The sequence below is a fragment of the Dermochelys coriacea genome, chromosome 13 (assembly GCF_009764565.3).
Source record: "Dermochelys coriacea isolate rDerCor1 chromosome 13, rDerCor1.pri.v4, whole genome shotgun sequence".
Lineage (NCBI taxonomy): Eukaryota > Metazoa > Chordata > Testudines > Dermochelyidae > Dermochelys > Dermochelys coriacea.
The window spans coordinates 16,332,750-16,350,636 of NC_050080.1; the positions used below are offsets into that span (position 1 = coordinate 16,332,750).

Sequence of the window (17,887 nt, forward strand, 5' to 3'; positions counted from 1 at the left end):
TAACAAACCTATTAATGAGACTTTATTATTTTTTGTAATGTATCAATGAAAGGCTTCATGGAAATGAAAGGAGGATTATGTAGAAGGATAACAAACTATGTAAAATTCACCTTGAGGGATATTTGGTATTGAACATAGTGTCAGATATCTTAAAAACAGCTATTTGACAGTGGAGGCAAATGGAACGTGAACCTGAGAACACCTTACACACAGATCTACCCTTGGTGCTGCAACTGATCCTCCTCATGCTGTGCTGCCTCTGCTCTTCATGTCACTTTGCTGAGTGAGTGACGCATTCCCTGCATGCAGAGTAGAGAAGAGGCTGCACAATACACACCAGGACAAGACAGACCTGATGTCAATGAATGGCAGCTCAAATCCCGCTTGTTTGCCTCAGGGATGGAGAAGTGAGTCACTAAAGATACGCACACCCTGCATATGATATGACATTGCACAACTGGCCTGGTATTCAGTGGGGTCTTCTGAAGGATGAAGTATCCAGCCAGCATACTGGATCGGGAGGGTTGGTGGACTGTCCTGGGATGGGTTTCAGAGCAGCAGCCATGTTAGTCTGCATCTGCAAAAAGAAAAGGAGGACTTGTGGCATCTTAGAGGCTAACAAATTTATTTGAGTATAAGCTTTCGTGAGCTACAGCTCACTTCATCAGATGCATCAAAGCTTATGCTCAAATAAATTTGTTGGTCTCTAAGGTGCCACAAGTCCTCCTTTTCTTTTTGTCCTGGGATGGCAGCTTCAGTATCCCTATCTTCTGCTCTGCCTTGGAATCAGTTTGTAGCAGAAGCAAAATACTAATATTTGTATGTGGATGACATAGAGTCAAGACCTGGGAATCATAGGCCAAACAGTGGGATGTGTCCAGGGCTTCTCTATGAGGGAATGTAGGGAGAAGAGGATTCCTTTCTGTCAAACAAGAGCCCTCTGTGTTCCCTAAAACTTCCCTCCACAGGGGCAATGGTTAGTGGATCCATGTAGCTGCTGTTCTACCAACCCCACCCCATTTCCCTCCCCCCCTTGAAAATTGTCCCTTTGCAAATGCAAGATCTAGTTTCCCAAAAGAGAACCTGGTAGGTGTTGTCTTCTTTTTTGATTGTAAAGCACCAACAAGATCCAGTTTACTTGGAGGGAAGGATGATGGATTACAGGAAATGTGTCCTGTAGAGATGCTCGAAGGGTGAGAGGGTGAAGGTATGGAGGAGAAGGGCAGGATGGGGGTTCCCGTCATACACAGTTGTGTGAAATAAGGCAAGGAGTTAAGTGTGGGAGAAGGACCCAAAAAGAGTTGTTAATTATGAAGTTTGGGTGGAGCAAAGGAGAGGGGAATTCGAAGGAATGAAGATATTTTATATATAAAAATGTCAATAAATACATATGTAATATTAGCTTTGCTAAACATTTTAAACTAATGTTAAAATTATCTAATATACAGGTTAAAAAAAGAGTTTCTAGACATCTGGGTATAATGCTTAAATTATCCCAAAGTCCAAAGTTTGGTTTAAAAAGTCATAAGGCCAAGAGGAAGTGAATAGTCAGAATGTAATTATCCAAACTGTAGTTTGCTCAGTACAAGATTTTGAATGATGTCTGATGACAACCCAAAGTTACACACAGAGTAACTCTTGCAAAAAGCATCAGCAGACCTTTACTCATTACACATCCCTGCGATCCTGAGTTTCATTTTGATCTGAAGACAGCACTTCCAACAGCACAACAGGGACATACAGAGCCATTTCTGAAATAGCAATTTTATCCTCTTTTTCTAACTTTTCCATTTATGTTGCCAGTTTGTTCTCTCCAAGCACCAATATTTAAACCAATATGTCTTCAAAGACAGAAGGCCTGTAGCCATGATTTCTGTGGAGTATGGCTGCAAGGGAAAAATTGATATTCAGCCAGTCATTGAATTTGATCATTAGTGATGGAGGGAACTCTGTGATGATTTTGTTTTCTTCATCACTGATGCTGGAAATGCTATAATCATAGTGTACAGATCCAGTTTATCTTTTAATTGAGCAAGAAGTAGGTTCAGCTGTTTCAAGTTAGGTGATAAAATCTGTTTCACAGGGAACTTAAAGTGCTATAATGGTAGTTGTTTTCACCGTGTTTTACTACTGCTACTCCATGCTGAGCCAATGAGTTAAGTGAAAGAGAAATGGATTCTGTTGTGGCCCTTGCATTATGAATTAAGTTCCAACTCCATTAATTTTTACCTTGAGGTGTCCATCTCAATTGCAGCCTAACTAGATCACTAAAGGGCCTCATTGGATCATAGTCACTGATGTATTAGCTTGAAAGAACCTAGCTTGCCTTTCAAAACCCAAGCTGAATTTGAAGGGCTGGCTGGTAGTTATAAAACACCCCCACCCCTCCATCTCTTTACTTGTTAACTGAGCAAATTTGATCTCAAGGCACTGGGAGACAATAGTTTGACCTAGAGTCATTGGGATGCTATTGTTAGTGACATTTCAGAGCAGAACTATATGGTAAGTATACTTATTGTGAGGTTGCTTAATTATAACAACCAACAGGGAAAGAAGATGGGAAAAGATCAGAATAAATCTCTCTACCATGCAAATGTAGCCTTACGGTTAAAGTACATGATTGGGAATCAGGGTTACTGGGTTCTACCCCTAGTTCTGTCCTGCTCTTTCTGTGTAACTTTGAATAAGTTCCTCAGTGTACAACTTCTTAAGTATTCACCAAATTTGAGTGTCTCAGTTTCTGGTGGCTCAATATGAGATACACAAGCCATGATTTTTATCTTTTACCTTGTGGTGCTCAATACCTGCAACTCCAGCTAACATCAGTGGGATCTGTGGATCCTGGGCACCTCAGTAAATCATGCCCTACAGGTGTCAAGATAAGCAACCAAAAATAGAGGCATCCAAAATTAATGTCCACTTTTGAAAATTTTGGCCTAAGCAGTGTGCCTCAGGTTTCTCATCTATGAAATGGTGATAATACTGCAGTGCAGTAAGGGTTAGTCCATGTTTATATAGCTCTTGGAAGAAGATAAGTACTAAGTATTGTTAGTTTCTCCATTATCCAGGCGGACTTTACTCCTGAGAGCATTCTGCGCCAAAAATATTAAAATTCTGCACCAAAAATTAAAAATTATGTGCACAATATTTTAAAATTCTTCAAATTTCTGCAAATTTTATTTCTCAAATAAATGTGGAGGCTCCAGCATGGCATTGGGGAGCACAGGACACTGGCTGCATGGAGGTGGAAAAGCACTGTGCAGCTCACCCCCAGGACACAGACTCAGCGGTGAGATGGCACCCAATCCAGAAACAGTGCAAGGACCGTGCCTGCCCCAGAAACATCCCGGGGCCCTGCCCCTCCGTGCCAGTTGCACCAGGTGTGGGCAGGCAGGCTCAGTAAGGCAGGATCCAAGTGTGGAGGGACTTAGTGTGAAGGGATCCAGCTGTGGGTTGAGAGGGATCTGTGTGGGGCAATCTGGGTGCAGGCGGCTCAGTGGGGGAATCCAGGTGTGGGAGGGATCTGGATGCACAAGGGCTTGTTGGGGGGTTCTGGATGCAATGGGACTCTGCAGGGGGGGTCCAGGTGAAGGTGGTTGGGACTCAGCGGAGGGGGGGGGTCCGGGGCGGGGGCTCAGTTGGGGGTCCAGATGCTGGGAGATTGGGACTCAGGGGGTGGGAATCCAGGTGCAACTGGTTGGGACTCGGTGGGGTGGGGATCCAGGTGTGGGTGGCTTATCGGGATGGTCCAGGTGCAGGGGGAGTGGGGCTCATCGGGGAGGTTCAGAGTGTGGAGGAGGTGAGGCTCATTGTGAGGGTCTGGGTATGAGGGGGTCTGGATGCATGGGGGTTGGGAGGATGGGGGTGCAGCTCCCTGCACAGGGATCCCTCTCCCTGTAGCTGAGGAGCGATGGGTGTAAGAAGTGGGGTAAGGGAAGTTTGCAGAGCTTCCTGCAGCTGGGGGAGAAATCTGGGGTTGGGTCTTACCTGGCCTTGATCCCCTGCCCAGCACTGATTAGTAGCTGAGTCTGACACAGGGTAGGAGCTACCAACCAGGTCTCCTTCAGTCCTGCCCCCAGCTTCGCAGTGATTTACTTCTCCGCCAGCTGCCCTGGTCACCCAAAACATACTGCTGGGGAGGGTTGCATGACCACTTTTGTGGCTTCCCTTTGTTTCCCTGTCATAAAGTCATTTTTCTGTGGGGAAGCAAAGAAATCTGCAGGGGACATAAATTCTGCACATGCGCAGTGGCGCAGAATTCCCCCAGGAGTAGGACTTCTATCTGTGATACAGGAACTTGTATTTGTTTCTCTCAGCTGTGAAATAACATGAAAGTTTCTCACACACTGATCAGAAATGGTGATAACTAAATGTTCTTCATTTTGTTTAAAAATACAGTCCCAAAGGATTTTTTTTTTCCCCCAAACAATCCCAGGAACACTTTCAGTCTTGTTGTTTACAGTGAAGCATGAGAATCAATAGCAAATATTCTATGTCATTGTGGAGGCAGAAGAGGGTATGTGATCACATGTGTCTACAGAGCTATCTGTGCTTCACATTCTTGAAGACAACAAACAACAACATAGCTCACTCTTCCAAAATAGTTAACATTCTGGCCCAGAGTTACAGTACCAGATGTGTTGCCACAGAAACAATTTAAAAGGAGAAGGACCTTCAAATGAATAGTCTTTATAGTGGTAAATATAAAAGTTATATACATATTTCAGAGACTGTAGGGGGTTTTTTGTATGCGTGTATATGTGAGACAGAAAGAGTAGGGGGGAATTGTACTTTTTCTTTCCTACATCTGTTAGCATTTTAAGATTCTCCATACAGGACTGGAAATTGAAGAATACTCTATTAGGGACATGATTTATGCACCTTAGAGACATTTTTATTAAATCCTGACTGGATTTTATAAACTTTTTTTCCTTGAAAAGCTGTGCATTTTGCTAGCTGATTTATTCAGCCCCATTTGCAACGTGCTTTGGAAGCAATTTCAAATAACAGTTGTTTCTTTGAAAATAAGGAAGCGTATCTGACTACATAGAACTAGACCAGATTTTGATGCTGACAATTACTAGCACATTCTAACCTACAACAGTTGACATGTTGATGAAAAGAGGGAATCTAGTTGGGAAATAACTTTGTTTTATATCACATGGGAAGGCTTGGAATATATGTAACTGAGATCCCTATTACAGTTGCAGCATGGGAAGGATCAGAAGTATGAAAATGGTGTTGGAGGTGGCACGTGCAGAGAGGAAAGGCAGATGTGTGCGAGCATCTCTATGGTACTGGATAGTTGCCACAGGCAACATGCCCTCCTCTCTATTGCCACAAACTCATATTGCAAAATGTGACATAGGTTGCTTAACTCCTCTGCATGGCTTTTACATGCCATAAAGGGAGCATACGCTTCCAGGAGCGGCACACACTGCCTGGGGTAGCACAGCAAGGAAAATAGCCAGGAGGCCAAATTTACATTAGAAAAGGTTTGCTGATATAGCTGTGTCAGCAAGCCATGCTATTGTAGACACAGCTTATATTGGCAAAAAAAAGTGCTTTTGCAGGTATAGTTTATATATGGTATAGCTTATACTGGTTTCCTGAATGAAATAAACTATATCAGCAAAAGTACTTACATGTCAGTCTGCAGTAGGGCTTTTGCTGATATAGAAATGTCATAAAAAAAAAATCACATCCCTAACTGATGTTACTATACTGGCAAAAGTTTCTAGACCTGTAGGCCTGGCCAAAGAGTCTGGAAATAATGTAAACAGGCCAAGCTCCACAAAAAATGGCTCTTTTGTTTTCACATTTCTTTGTCATTCTTGCCATTGAAAGGCCTTGCTCCTTGCCAGCTTTGCAACCCTACTATCTCCGCACTGAAAAAAGCAACATCAGTGATTTCCCCACTGAAATCATGGGTGAAATCCTTGCCCCATTGATGTTAACAGCAAAACTCCCATTGACTTCAGTAGGGCGAGAATTTCAGACTGTACTTTTGGTGACAGGACCTCTCCTGTGTGTCTGGAAGATGTTAGCCTAAAAGCCTTAAACTGAGAATGGTTTATCTCATTTAACTCCCCCCCCCTTAAATTTAAAACCTGACTTTACTTTACTATCATAAACATGTCCCTCAGACATTTCTATACCTCTTAAATATCACACATTTTAGACCCCAAGTTACCTGGATTGGACACCATTTTGGTGTTTCCTCACTTTCATTGTTGAAAATTATTTATATCAGAAATAAGGAATCAGGAAACTGAAATTATACTCAGAGTTATTTATGTTTATGGACAGAATCCTGCATCATTTTAAGTTTCCTGCATGAAGAATTATTTGGGATCTGTCATTTTTGGGACTGTCACATACTGTATCACACATTTAGATCTAGCCAAATTGAAAGGCCTGTACATCACAATGTGAAATCAGCTATACAGATAAGAAACTGGTCACTACCCTTCATTCCTTATTCAGATAAAAATTTCATTGACTTCTGGGGGAGTTTTAGGTGTGCAAAGAATTCAGATTTGGGCCCACAGTTGGTGTCTGGAAGGTTAGAAATAAGTTTGGGGTACAAAATTTGGGTCTAAATCCAGCTCTACACTTCTCCATAAATCCAGAGATGTTGGGATTTAGGATTTTGATTCATCAGCTGCTTGGGACAGAGTAATGTCGTTAGCAAACAGATCCAAACTTCCCACTAGTTTGTTCATATCTCTTTTGTTTGGGTCCTTCAGCAGATGGGATATGTCTTTGTGTATGTGTAGTGCATTCCCACTCAGACAGTATAATTAAATCTTTCTATTGAAAATTTCTATTTCAGGTGCTCATAATTTTCTCAAAAATTGTCCTTTGGGTCTGAAATGTCCTGTGGTTGTTTTCAACCCAAAATAAAATATGTTTGGAAAATTTGAACTATGTCCGTTCAATTACTTTTTGAGTTATTCAAATGCATTTTTTTAAAAAATGCATGTTTTCAATTTACATGTTTTCTATATTTTTCTTTGAATTCACATAACTTTTTGTTTTTATTATTTAAATTGTAACACACTTGAAATATGCCTCACCCCCTCCATCCTCCCCACACCAGGACTGGACCGATAAACCAAAGAAGGGAGCAACTGAAAGAACTCAGTGTGCTAAAGGATTTTCATTTAGTGCTCTGGTGATAACGTGAATAGGTTTACATTTCCATCAGTGCAGGCGAAATACAATTTAAATAACCTTTAGCTATGTGTGCTCAAGATTTCTGCAATATTTACATTCTATAATTGAAATAGCACAAAAAGTTCAAAGGGTCACTCCAAATTATAAGAAAGGATTTATTTTATGAAATCTGTAGAGTTAAAATGAGAGGCCAGCATTTCTGAAAGATTTAGCAAACAATTTTGTGGAAAATGCACATAATGTTGGATGAGCAATTACCACTGTTGTGTGAACAAATTGGGTAATTGTGTGTGCAAATGTGGTTAAGACCTGGTCTACATACAAAGTTTCACTGCTTTAAGTAAAGGTGTAAAGTTAAACTGATAATGCAACTTTGGACACTGTTACATTAGTTTAAATTTCGTTGGTTTAGCTTGTACCTTTTCTTTATTACAAGTGAAATATATACAATATATACCCAGTTTAAACTGATGTAAGAGCGTCCACACATACAGTTGCATCAGATTAACTGCATTGCTTTAATATCAGACCTGAGGCCTGATCTACACCTAAAAATGAGATTGACTTACATCTCTCAGGGCTGTCAAAATTTTTTCACCTTGTATAATGCTGTGAGATTGACCTAACCCCCACTATAGACCCAGCTAGGTCAACTGAAGAATTCTTCTGTTGACCTAGCTACAACCTCTCTTGGAGAGGTGGATGTACTACAGCAATGGAAGAACTCCTCCCATCGCTGTAATAAGTGTCTACACTACAGTGCTACAGCAGCACAGCTGCAGCACTTCAACTGTGCTTCTATAAAGAAAATGAGGACTTGTAGCACCTTAGAGACTAACAAATTTATTTGAGCATAAGCTTTCGTGAGCTACAGCTCACTTCATCGGATGCATTCAGTGTGCTTCTATAGTGTTTCTAGTGTAGACATGACCTAAGGTATATGGGTATAGGTACTTTTATACCAGTATAACACAGGGAGCAGGACCTGTAATGTGCAGGGCTCTGACACCTTTCAAAACTACACTTGTATTGTTAAAAAAACAAAACTTTCTACTGTAGACAAGGTCTAAGAATGGATTCTTAAAAAGCCAAACAGTGACCATACTGTGAATAACTGTTGGTTGCAGTGAGAGTTTTGAGTGTTGAAAGGAGTAAAGAATTGGGTTTATAGATTTTGAAGGACTTTGGGAAAAAGGTGCTATGGACTGTGTGCACAAAATTCAAGGCCATTTTGAAGTACGTTCCCCTAATAATATATGCTGATGTTACCCATAATAGTTCAAAGTACATTAAAAATAGTTTCAGCTTTTTAAATAAATGTTTTAGGTGGTTTGATCCTAACTGCTTCCACTGATGAAAACACTGTATCCATTTGCCAGCAACCTCTATCCAGCACTTCCAGTTATGTTCCTTCCTTCTTTCTCCGTAACTGACTCTCTTGTTTCTTAGACTCTTCTTAAATTGGGTCTTGGGTAATTTATACTGATAAAATGATTAGAAGACTCTGACACCACTGTGAACTTTCTATCTCTGGCAGTCGCCTTGCTACTGGTAGTCACTGATAAGCAGAAGAGTTTGTGCTGGCTGATGAGGCATTATACAGCCAGTTCCTTGCTTCCAGTCCAGTTTCCTGTCACAGTGGTTAATGACCCCAAGAAAACCAATTCTTTCACCAGTTTACTTGGATTTTTTTTAAATGATAGTTTATGAGTCAATTACCATTTCTTTGCTTCTTAAAGGGAATCTGTGGAGGAAATTGTTCCCTATATTGCTTCTTTTTGATATGTAAAGAAGTCCAAGAGTTTTTTAAATAAAGTTTTATTTTCATCTTGTTTTATAACCTGGGAAGTATCAGGCACATCAAATCTTGTCTTTCTTGTTTATATCAGAGAAATAGCATGGGGAAATTTCCCAGGGCTTAATTGAATATGCAAAGGATGTTGACTCTTTCACAAAGAGATCTTTTCTCCCAACTTTGTGTCAGATGTTTGAGTGAAATAGATATTACCAAAAACAAAACAACCCGGCAAAGAATTATAAAAAGACTGACCCCTCACAACTGCTCAGATTTTACTCTTTTGGAGCCTGTAATGTCCTTCCAGAAATAACAGACTAGATAAGGCTTGAATTTCTAATTAAAAATAAAGAGAGAATAAAAATATATTAAAAACAAATCTTTCAGGTCTTTTTACTTCAAAAAGAAAAGGCACATTTTTTAAAATAACTTTTTATCTGACTACTGGCCCAACCCAATTCCAGGTCATGCATCCTGGTAGATAATATTCCTTTAGCCGCTGCTTCCCAAGTCACCATGCTTTAAGATCATGTTAAGTGTATAACCTTTACAATATAATTAATTGTATTTCATTTTGTGTGGATTGTTTGCAATTAAGCTTTCTTTCAAGTGGGCCTTGTTTAGCTATATCCATCACAAAAATAAGCTCTGGGGCAAGGAGTATAAAAAGGGTCTGAGCCAATCAATGTTTATTTTCATTTTTAATCATTTATATTATGTTAGCTCCTAGATGCTCCAATCCAGAATCAGGGCCCCATTGTGCTAGACTCTGTTCCCTTCCCATCCTCCCTCTCCTTCACCCTCACAAAGCTGTATATTTCTTTTGCTGTTGTTACATTCTAATGGAGCAGGCAGTATTTCTTGTCAAAGTCCAAGTCTGTAGTATTAGTGAACAGGTCAATAAGAAATTTATAAAGACAGATCCTGGATGGATTTTAGGCAGGCTCTAAACTATGAATCTGAGGGAAAATGGTGATGCATCTTTTCTATAGAAGCGCATAACTAATGCATTTTTCCAGTGTATAAGCCAATTTATGATTACAGAGGTCTTCCATTGAAGTTATGGCAAAGCTCCCAGTGACTTTGATGGGAGCAAGATTGGGCAGAGTGGTAGTGGTCCTGGAAACCTTACCTGTTGCTATATTAGAAGCAGAAAATACTTTATAGTTTAAGACCCAACTGATGCACAGAAGTAGCTTAAAGAATTTTACATTTGGCCAGATTTCTATAGCCAGTCAGACTTTTAGTTGCATCTGACCCTAAATGATCTGCTTTGAAAAATAGGCTTTAGAGTCCTTGTTTTGCCTGCTAAATGCAAACCAGATGTAGGGCCAGATCCTCACCTGGTATAAATCAGTGTAGCTCCATTGACTTCAATAAAGCTATGCCAGTTTACACCAGCTGAGGATCTGACTTACTGAAGTGATGTTCCCCTTAAAAGACCAAGCCTTGCTTCCCTTACTTACATGAAATATGCCAATGGGATACTTTTGTAAATTAGGCAAGTAGCATTTAGTTCACTGTGGCTGGACCTGCAGTCTAGTTTAGATGTGATCTACGACTCAAAGGGGCAGATCATTGAAGTCAATAGAACTGTAACAGTTTGCACAAGCTGGAGATTTGCACCTAGTCTGAAAGCACCATGCTTGTGCGCCTCTCAGTAATTCAAAATCTGGACAGAACTTTTACTGAATCTGGCGTGTTCTTCCCAAACTCCTACCTCATTAGTTCATCTTACAGGGGGTAAAACATCTGTTTCTAAGTAGAGCTGTGTGGTTACTGATTGTTTTTTTTTCCTGCAAAATCTCTAAATCTGGCCATTTAAAACCAATGGTTTATAAGAGCTGGAGTTGGGCATTTGCAAACTTCATCTCATTAAAAACCAAACCAAACCAAATAAAATCAGGGAGTAACAGCATAAGAGAATATGGGCTACAAATGGCAGAAGCTTGTGTGCCAAGATTGGATAGGAATAATGCTTTGGTGTGATAGAAATGAAAGGGCAAAAAACACAAACACACCCGTGTATTGGCAGAGATCCTTATTATCCCCTGTAAGGAAGGTACCATGGCTGGGAAGCCTTTGTGTGTCAGCAGAGAAAACAGGTTACACAGAACATAATGGCAGAGATTAGTACTGCGATAGCAATGACTAGACCTCTCCACCCCTAATTCATTAGAAATCATAACTTTTCAAGCCTTGCCTGTTTGTCTTAAGAGATATTGGGCCAAATTTGTCCCCAGCAAAATTTCCAAAAATGATTAATGATTTGGTGGACCCTTAACTTCTGGGTGCCCTACTTGACATGCCTTAAATGGACCTAACTTGCAGAGGGTGAGTTTTCAACACTTGCTGAAAGTCAGCCCCCTTTAAGGTGCCTCAAGTTGGGCACCCAAAATCACTTGTGAAAATGTTGACCTCTTTTTTGTAACTCCATCATCACTCAGCACTTCACTGGATTGTGCCTTAAGGAAATCATTTAGCTTTAGGTGTCGACAAAGACAAGTTATAGAGTAACTCCATTCCCAGTGACCTGATGTTTTGTATTCATTTCCATTTCTCTGTCTGTCATATGCTTCTGGAGACTAACCCTGTTTTATCAGACTCATTATTTTCTAGGGAGCAAGAGTGGAATGGCAGAATATACTGTACATCCCACATCTCTCATGGCCTTACTAGTTGCCCATCACATCAAGTATCCTGGGGTCCTTGAGGGATTAAAGCCTTGGTCATGTGGCTGTCATAATGGCTAGGATCCAGATTTTTAAAGGTACTTAGGCCTTGCTGCGTTCATCATTGCAATGCCTAAATGATTTAGGAGCCTAAATTTCAATGGCAAAAGGAAGCCAAAATCCCATTGACTATTGATGAGATTTAGACTCCAAAGTGCCTGCATTACTTTTGAAAATGAGATTTAGGCTTCTAAATTAGTTAGGCATTACGATGTAGAGCGCAACAACACCTAAATACCTTTAAAAATCTGGACCTGAGTCCTTAGCAAGGGAGGCTAGTTTCATAATGACAAGACTAAATGAAAAGTATAATGGCTCCTTCTTATATTGCCAGAAATCTGTCCTGGTAGAAATTCCCATATAGCGTGATTTGCAGAGCTGGCCTCTTGGAGATATTTAAAGGAGAGTCTGAGGGAACTGGGGCTATTTAGTCTGCAGAAGAGAAGAGTGAGGGGGGATTTGATAGCAGCCTTCAACTACCTGAAGGGGGGTTCCAAAGAGGATGGAGCTCGGCTGGTCTCAGTGGTGGCAGATGACCGAACAAGGAGCAATGGTCTCAAGTTGCAGTAGGGGAGGTCTAGGTTGGATATTAGGAAACATTTTTTCACTAGGAGGGTAGTGAAGCATGGGAATGGGTTACCTAGGGAGGTGGTGGAATCTCCATCCTTAGAGGCCCGGCTTGACAAAGCCCTGGCTGGGGTGATTTAGTTGGTGTTGGTCCTGCTTTGAGCAGGGGATTGGACTACATGACCTCCTGAGGTCTCTTCCATCCCTAATATTCTATAAAAGGCACCTCATGCTGCTGAACATCAAACTTCATTACTGCTTAAGCATACCTATCCACTTTGGCTGCAGTGTGCATGCACATGTATTAGGTGCCCATGGTACATTACATCACCATGGTTTCCAGCTGGGATTAAAAGAACCAGGAGAGTCTGAGCCCTAAAGCCCCAGGGCTTTCATAGTAGAGCTACAGGGGAAGTTTTGCTCTGAATAAGTAGCAGGCTATTGTAGTCTCTGGGACCAGCCACTAGAGGGAGACATAATCACATGCACTTAGCCTGTGTATTACATTTATACAGGCATGCACTTGGGTGGGCTGGGGGGAAAGGAGAAGTGCAATACAGGAGAGATATTTGATGGAAATACTCAGGATTTCCCAGTTGACAAAGGGAAGCTTATCTGTGGCAGTGGCTGTAGAATTTGGTGCATAAGTGTTAGGCAGACTTTCCTTATCAGAGCTAGAAAGGGCTGTTTGTTGCTTGTAAATAGTTCACTTTCTCAACACCATCTGCTTATTCTCTTGGTAGGATTTTTTTAAAGTATTCATTAGAATCCATATAACTGCAGTCTCAGATTCTGCCAAAGCAGAACAAGCTATGAGTCAGGCTAGTGTGTAGAGCCTGGTGCATTCCAGAATCCCTGGTTCAGGCTTTAAAGTTTGTCATCAAGCTTGAAATTGAAACCAGAGGTGCAAGCAGCGGGATCTGAGCTCGTAAATCAGCCAGTAATGGATGGATTGTTCCCTGCCTTTCCTTGAGGAAGAAAGCTCATAAATGATCTGGAGGATGGTGTGGATTGCACTCTCAGCAAATTTGCGGATGATACTAAACTGGGAGGAGTGGTAGATACGCTGGAGGGGAGGGATAGGATACAGAAGGACCTAGACAAATTGGAGGATTGGGCCAAAAGAAATCTAATGAGGTTCAATAAGGATAAATGCAGGGTCCTGCACTTAGGATGGAAGAATCCAATGCACCGCTACAGACTAGGGACCGAATGGCTCGGCAGCAGTTCTGCGGAAAAGGACCTAGGGGTGACAGTGGACGAGAAGCTGGATATGAGTCAGCAGTGTGCCCTTGTTGCCAAGAAGGCCAATGGCATTTTGGGTTGTATAAGTAGGGGCATAGCGAGCAGATCGAGGGACGTGATCGTTCCCCTCTATTCGACACTGGTGAGGCCTCATCTGGAGTACTGTGTCCAGTTTTGGGCCCCACACTACAGGAAGGATGTGGATAAATTGGAAAGAGTACAACGAAGGGCAACAAAAATGATTAGGGGTCTAGAGCACATGACTTACGAGGAGAGGCTGAGGGAGCTGGGATTGTTTAGTCTGCAGAAGAGAAGAATGAGGGGGGATTTGATAGCTGCTTTCAACTACCTGAAAGGGGGTTTCAAAGAGGATGGCTCTAGACTGTTCTCAATGGTAGCAGATGACAGAACGAGGAGTAATGGTCTCAAGTTGCAATGGGGGAGGTTTAGATTGGATATTAGGAAAAACTTTTTCACTAAGAGGGTGGTGAAACACTGGAATGCGTTACCTAGGGAGGTGGTAGAATCTCCTTCCTTAGAGGTTTTTAAGGTCAGGCTTGACAAAGCCCTAGCTGGGATGATTTAACTGGGACTTGGTCCTGCTTTGAGCAGGGGGTTGGACTAGATGACCTTCTGGGGTCCCTTCCAACCCTGATATTCTATGATTCTATGATTCTATGAAAGCAAAACTCCAGGGAGGGTGCCAGAGCAGCCTCACAGTGACACCTCAGTGTCACGGGTGGAGCCCTGATACAGGCAGGCATGAAGCCACCCCACATACTGTGGACTCAACATGTGGAGGAATGAGCATGCCACAGGAGTATGTCACACACCGGGGAGGGAACAAAACTGCAAAACTACCTTGTGGTTAAATCCAAACTGATTCTTGCCATAATATTCCCAAAGCATTTTAAAAATAACAGTGGGATTTACTGCCTGCCCTGATTCTGGCTGGAAGAAGTGGGAGCTTTACAACCAGCATGTGGCCTGTAACTTCTCTTTTCTGCTTCAACCATCTAATATCCTGCCACTAGGGGGAGAGTCAAAGTGAACCTCAAAACTAACAGCTACACCTCCCACTCCTGAAAAATAATTTCCAGATCATTGTTCAAATAGGGGTCAAATTCTGCTGTCAGGGAATGCAGTGTAAATCTGGAGTAATTCCACTGACTCTGGATTCACACCAGTGTCACAGGCCGCAGAATTTGGCTTTATGTGCTTAGACTGAAGCCAATTAGAAATGCAATGGCATTTTGAATACATTATTTGAAAAGCAGGTCACATTGTACTTGAGAGACCGGGCCTGAGATCATGGTTGTGCTTTTTCCCTGCAGCAGCTGGTAATCTCACAGATGCCATATGCAACCAGGGATAGCTGTCTGAGAGGGCTGGTTGTGATGCTATGCACTGGTGCAGGGCAAACACAGAGTCCTGAATTTGGCTCTTGGAAGTTGTGTAAGGCCCCATCTGCTGTGCCCTCAGAGCTGGGTTTAAACTCTGAAGCCGGCCAATGTGGGTGGGGCTCAGCTGTATGATAAACCAGTCTAATGTGTTCTTAAATATGCCTGAGTGAGTGGCATAAAGGGGAAAGTGATTTCAGATATTTGGTCTTAAAATAGATATTTAAGGGTTAAATATATTTTATGGGTAAAATTTTCAAAACTGCCTAAGTCCCATTTGCCAAAATGAAGTAGGCCCTTAGGGGCCCAACTCAAAGTCAATATGATTTAGGCACTTTGGAGTCTAGGTCACACTGACTTTCAATGACACTTGGGCTTCTACAGCCCTAACTCACTTTTGAAAATGGGACTTAGGCTCCTATGTCTCCTAGGAACTATTGAAAATGTTACCCTATACCTAGAAGTCTGTTAGGGCCTGAGTGAAACTGGCATGGAACAGGGAGTTCCACAGCAGCATGTGTATGGGTTTTGGTGTAAAAACAGAATCTTCCCCTTACAAGCTGTGGATCTGTAGCAGAATTGTCTTGTAACCACTCTCAGCCTGAGGGCATGAAGGGGTGGTTGGCTTGTGAATCTGTATAGTCACAGAACCACTGGATACCTTCTCTCTCCAGACAGCTTTAACTTGGTCATGCAAAGCTGCTGCCAAGCACAGCTCTATGACAGGCTCCCCACATCCTGCACAGCAGACTGCGCCAGTCTGGCTGCCTATGTCACATTATGCTCCTGGGGAGTGTGGGGTGGAGAAGGTGCAGAGGGGAAGAAGCAGAAATTGATACTCAACATGTTAGAGGCAAGATGCAAAACTTTGAGTGGATTGGAGTGGGATTTTCTAAAGCTCTTCATGTTGTGCTAACTCTGCTCCCATTGGCTCCAGGGATTATATCAGTCTTTGTTTAAAAACCAAAACCAATAATTAAAAATTGTACATTTTACAAGCTCTTTGTGGAAGTTTGTAAGGATGTCTTACCTCCAGCTTTCTTGGAAACCTGGGTTCATGCTTTGCTTGCCAGTCTGAGACAACAAGCTTCAGTGCCAAAATAATGATGTCTATCAATTAGACCTGCTGGACTAAGACTGAATGGCATGTGACCTTTCTGTACTTGTCCTGCACTTCCTTATTTCTGTAAGTTTCCAAGGGCAAGTATACATTTGAGGAAAGGAAGTCCATTTGTATGCAGTATACATAATGCTGTGTGAAAATGTCCCTATGAGAAAGGATTAAAAAGATGACATTCCCATTCCAGGAGTTAAAACGGCCTTTCCAGCTCTAGAAAAATAACTAGAGAAAGGTTCTTTAGTTCTGACATTAACAATATTATTGCCAGGGCTTGGTAATAATCTAAAAGGAAAGTTGAAAAGTTAAGTTTTTTCATCATAAATTTGGAATGTTTATCCAGTAAAGTATCTAGTGAAGGAGACATTGCTACTGAGGTCAGTGGTCTCTCTAAAGAATGCTTGAGAGCAGAGATTACATATAGTGTGAACTTTCCCAGTGGATTTTACACTATGTTGTATGTAAAATGGAGCCTTAATTCTTTTTTAGTTTGCTTGCTTTTTATATACCTTCAAAATAACTAATGGCTGAGTTCTGAAGCTGTCATACATCAGTAGACATGGGGATTTAAGTGAGGCTACTCATATGTCCCAGAACTGCAAGACTGGGCCCTAAATCTAGGAATGTGTATGTAGCACCTGATCTGCACCCTCTGAAGTCAATGGCAAAGCTCCCCTTAAACTCAGTGATGCAGGATCAGGCCTGTAGTCTCTCTACAAAATATGTTGGAGTCCATTGTTCCCAAGCTTTTCAATTAATGAGAGGGAGAAAACAATCTTTGATCATATGAACGTGATGCAAGCAAAACGAAGCATTGTTTGCAAAATGAAATAGAGGCCAGGTCTATACTAGAAACTTTTGACAGTAGAATAATATCGGACAGAGGTGTGATTTTTTACTGGCATTTTTATACTAGTGAAAGCCTTAGTGTACATACAATTATTTGGGGGCAAGGGGATAAGACAAACACACACACACACAAAAGCCTTTTGCTGGTATTTCATTCTGAGAACTGGTGTAAGCTATACCAGCAAAACCACATTTTTGCCAGAAAAGTTGCACCTCCAGTAGGTCGATTTGCCATATAGCTAGCTATATCGGCAAACCTTTTCTAGGTGTAGACTAGATGTTACCAGAAGGTAATTCATTCTCTTTACTTAGTTTTAGTTCCATCTATAACGGAGATTGAGTTTGGTTAAAGATGGTGTAGAAACCATTCCTGCCAGCACAGTTTGTCTGGCCAGCATGCAGCAGGCATACGCCCTGCAGTCTGATCCATGTACTTACTGTAGGCAAATTCATTTGAAGCCCGATTGACAGCCACAAAGCTCCAAATGGGCACAGGGGTTGGCATATGTGGATCCAATTTCAGAATCAGAGACATAGTTCCTTATGTAAAGTGCTGGGCACACTTGAGGCTACTGCATAAAAAGATTAAATTGTGATAAGACAAAATACAATAACTCCCTTTGTCTTTCACAAACCTGAAGAAAGAGAGCGCCTTGTGTATCCTACCCAGTCAATGCCAGTACCATATAGCTAAAGCAAAATAATTTATCAGGAATAATAAATACTAGTAGTAATCAAAATAAAGAGAGGGGAAAGTAAGCATTAAGTAGTATATGACAAATTTAGTGATCTATGTAGGACCAAAAAAAAAAAAGTTTTTTGGGTACTATGTGTCTAACAAAATTAACATCTAAAGTAAAAGACAAAGTAGACCAGTGACATAACACATCCTCTGCTCAGTCACTTGTGTCTCATATTACAACATTATGTAAGGATGGCACAGAATGTTCTCAATCTACACTATTAGGAATCTGAGATGATGTTCATACTTAAGGCCTGATAT

At 41.4% G+C, this 17,887-nt stretch overlaps 1 protein-coding gene across 4 annotated transcripts in view; it reads left to right on the top strand.

Moving 5' to 3' along the window:
• The window catches only part of RIPOR3 (RIPOR family member 3), a 70,904-nt gene that overhangs the window by 1,376 nt on the left and 51,641 nt on the right, over nt 1-17,887 (top strand). Inside the window, exon 1 of one of the 4 annotated variants that reach the window (XM_043495542.1) lies at nt 3,349-3,371. The exons of the other annotated variants lie outside the window; for them this stretch is intronic. The gene's annotated coding sequence lies outside the window, so the exon portion shown is untranslated. Of the gene's footprint in view, nt 1-3,348; nt 3,372-17,887 lie in introns of those variants that run through there. 4 annotated transcript variants of the gene reach the window in all.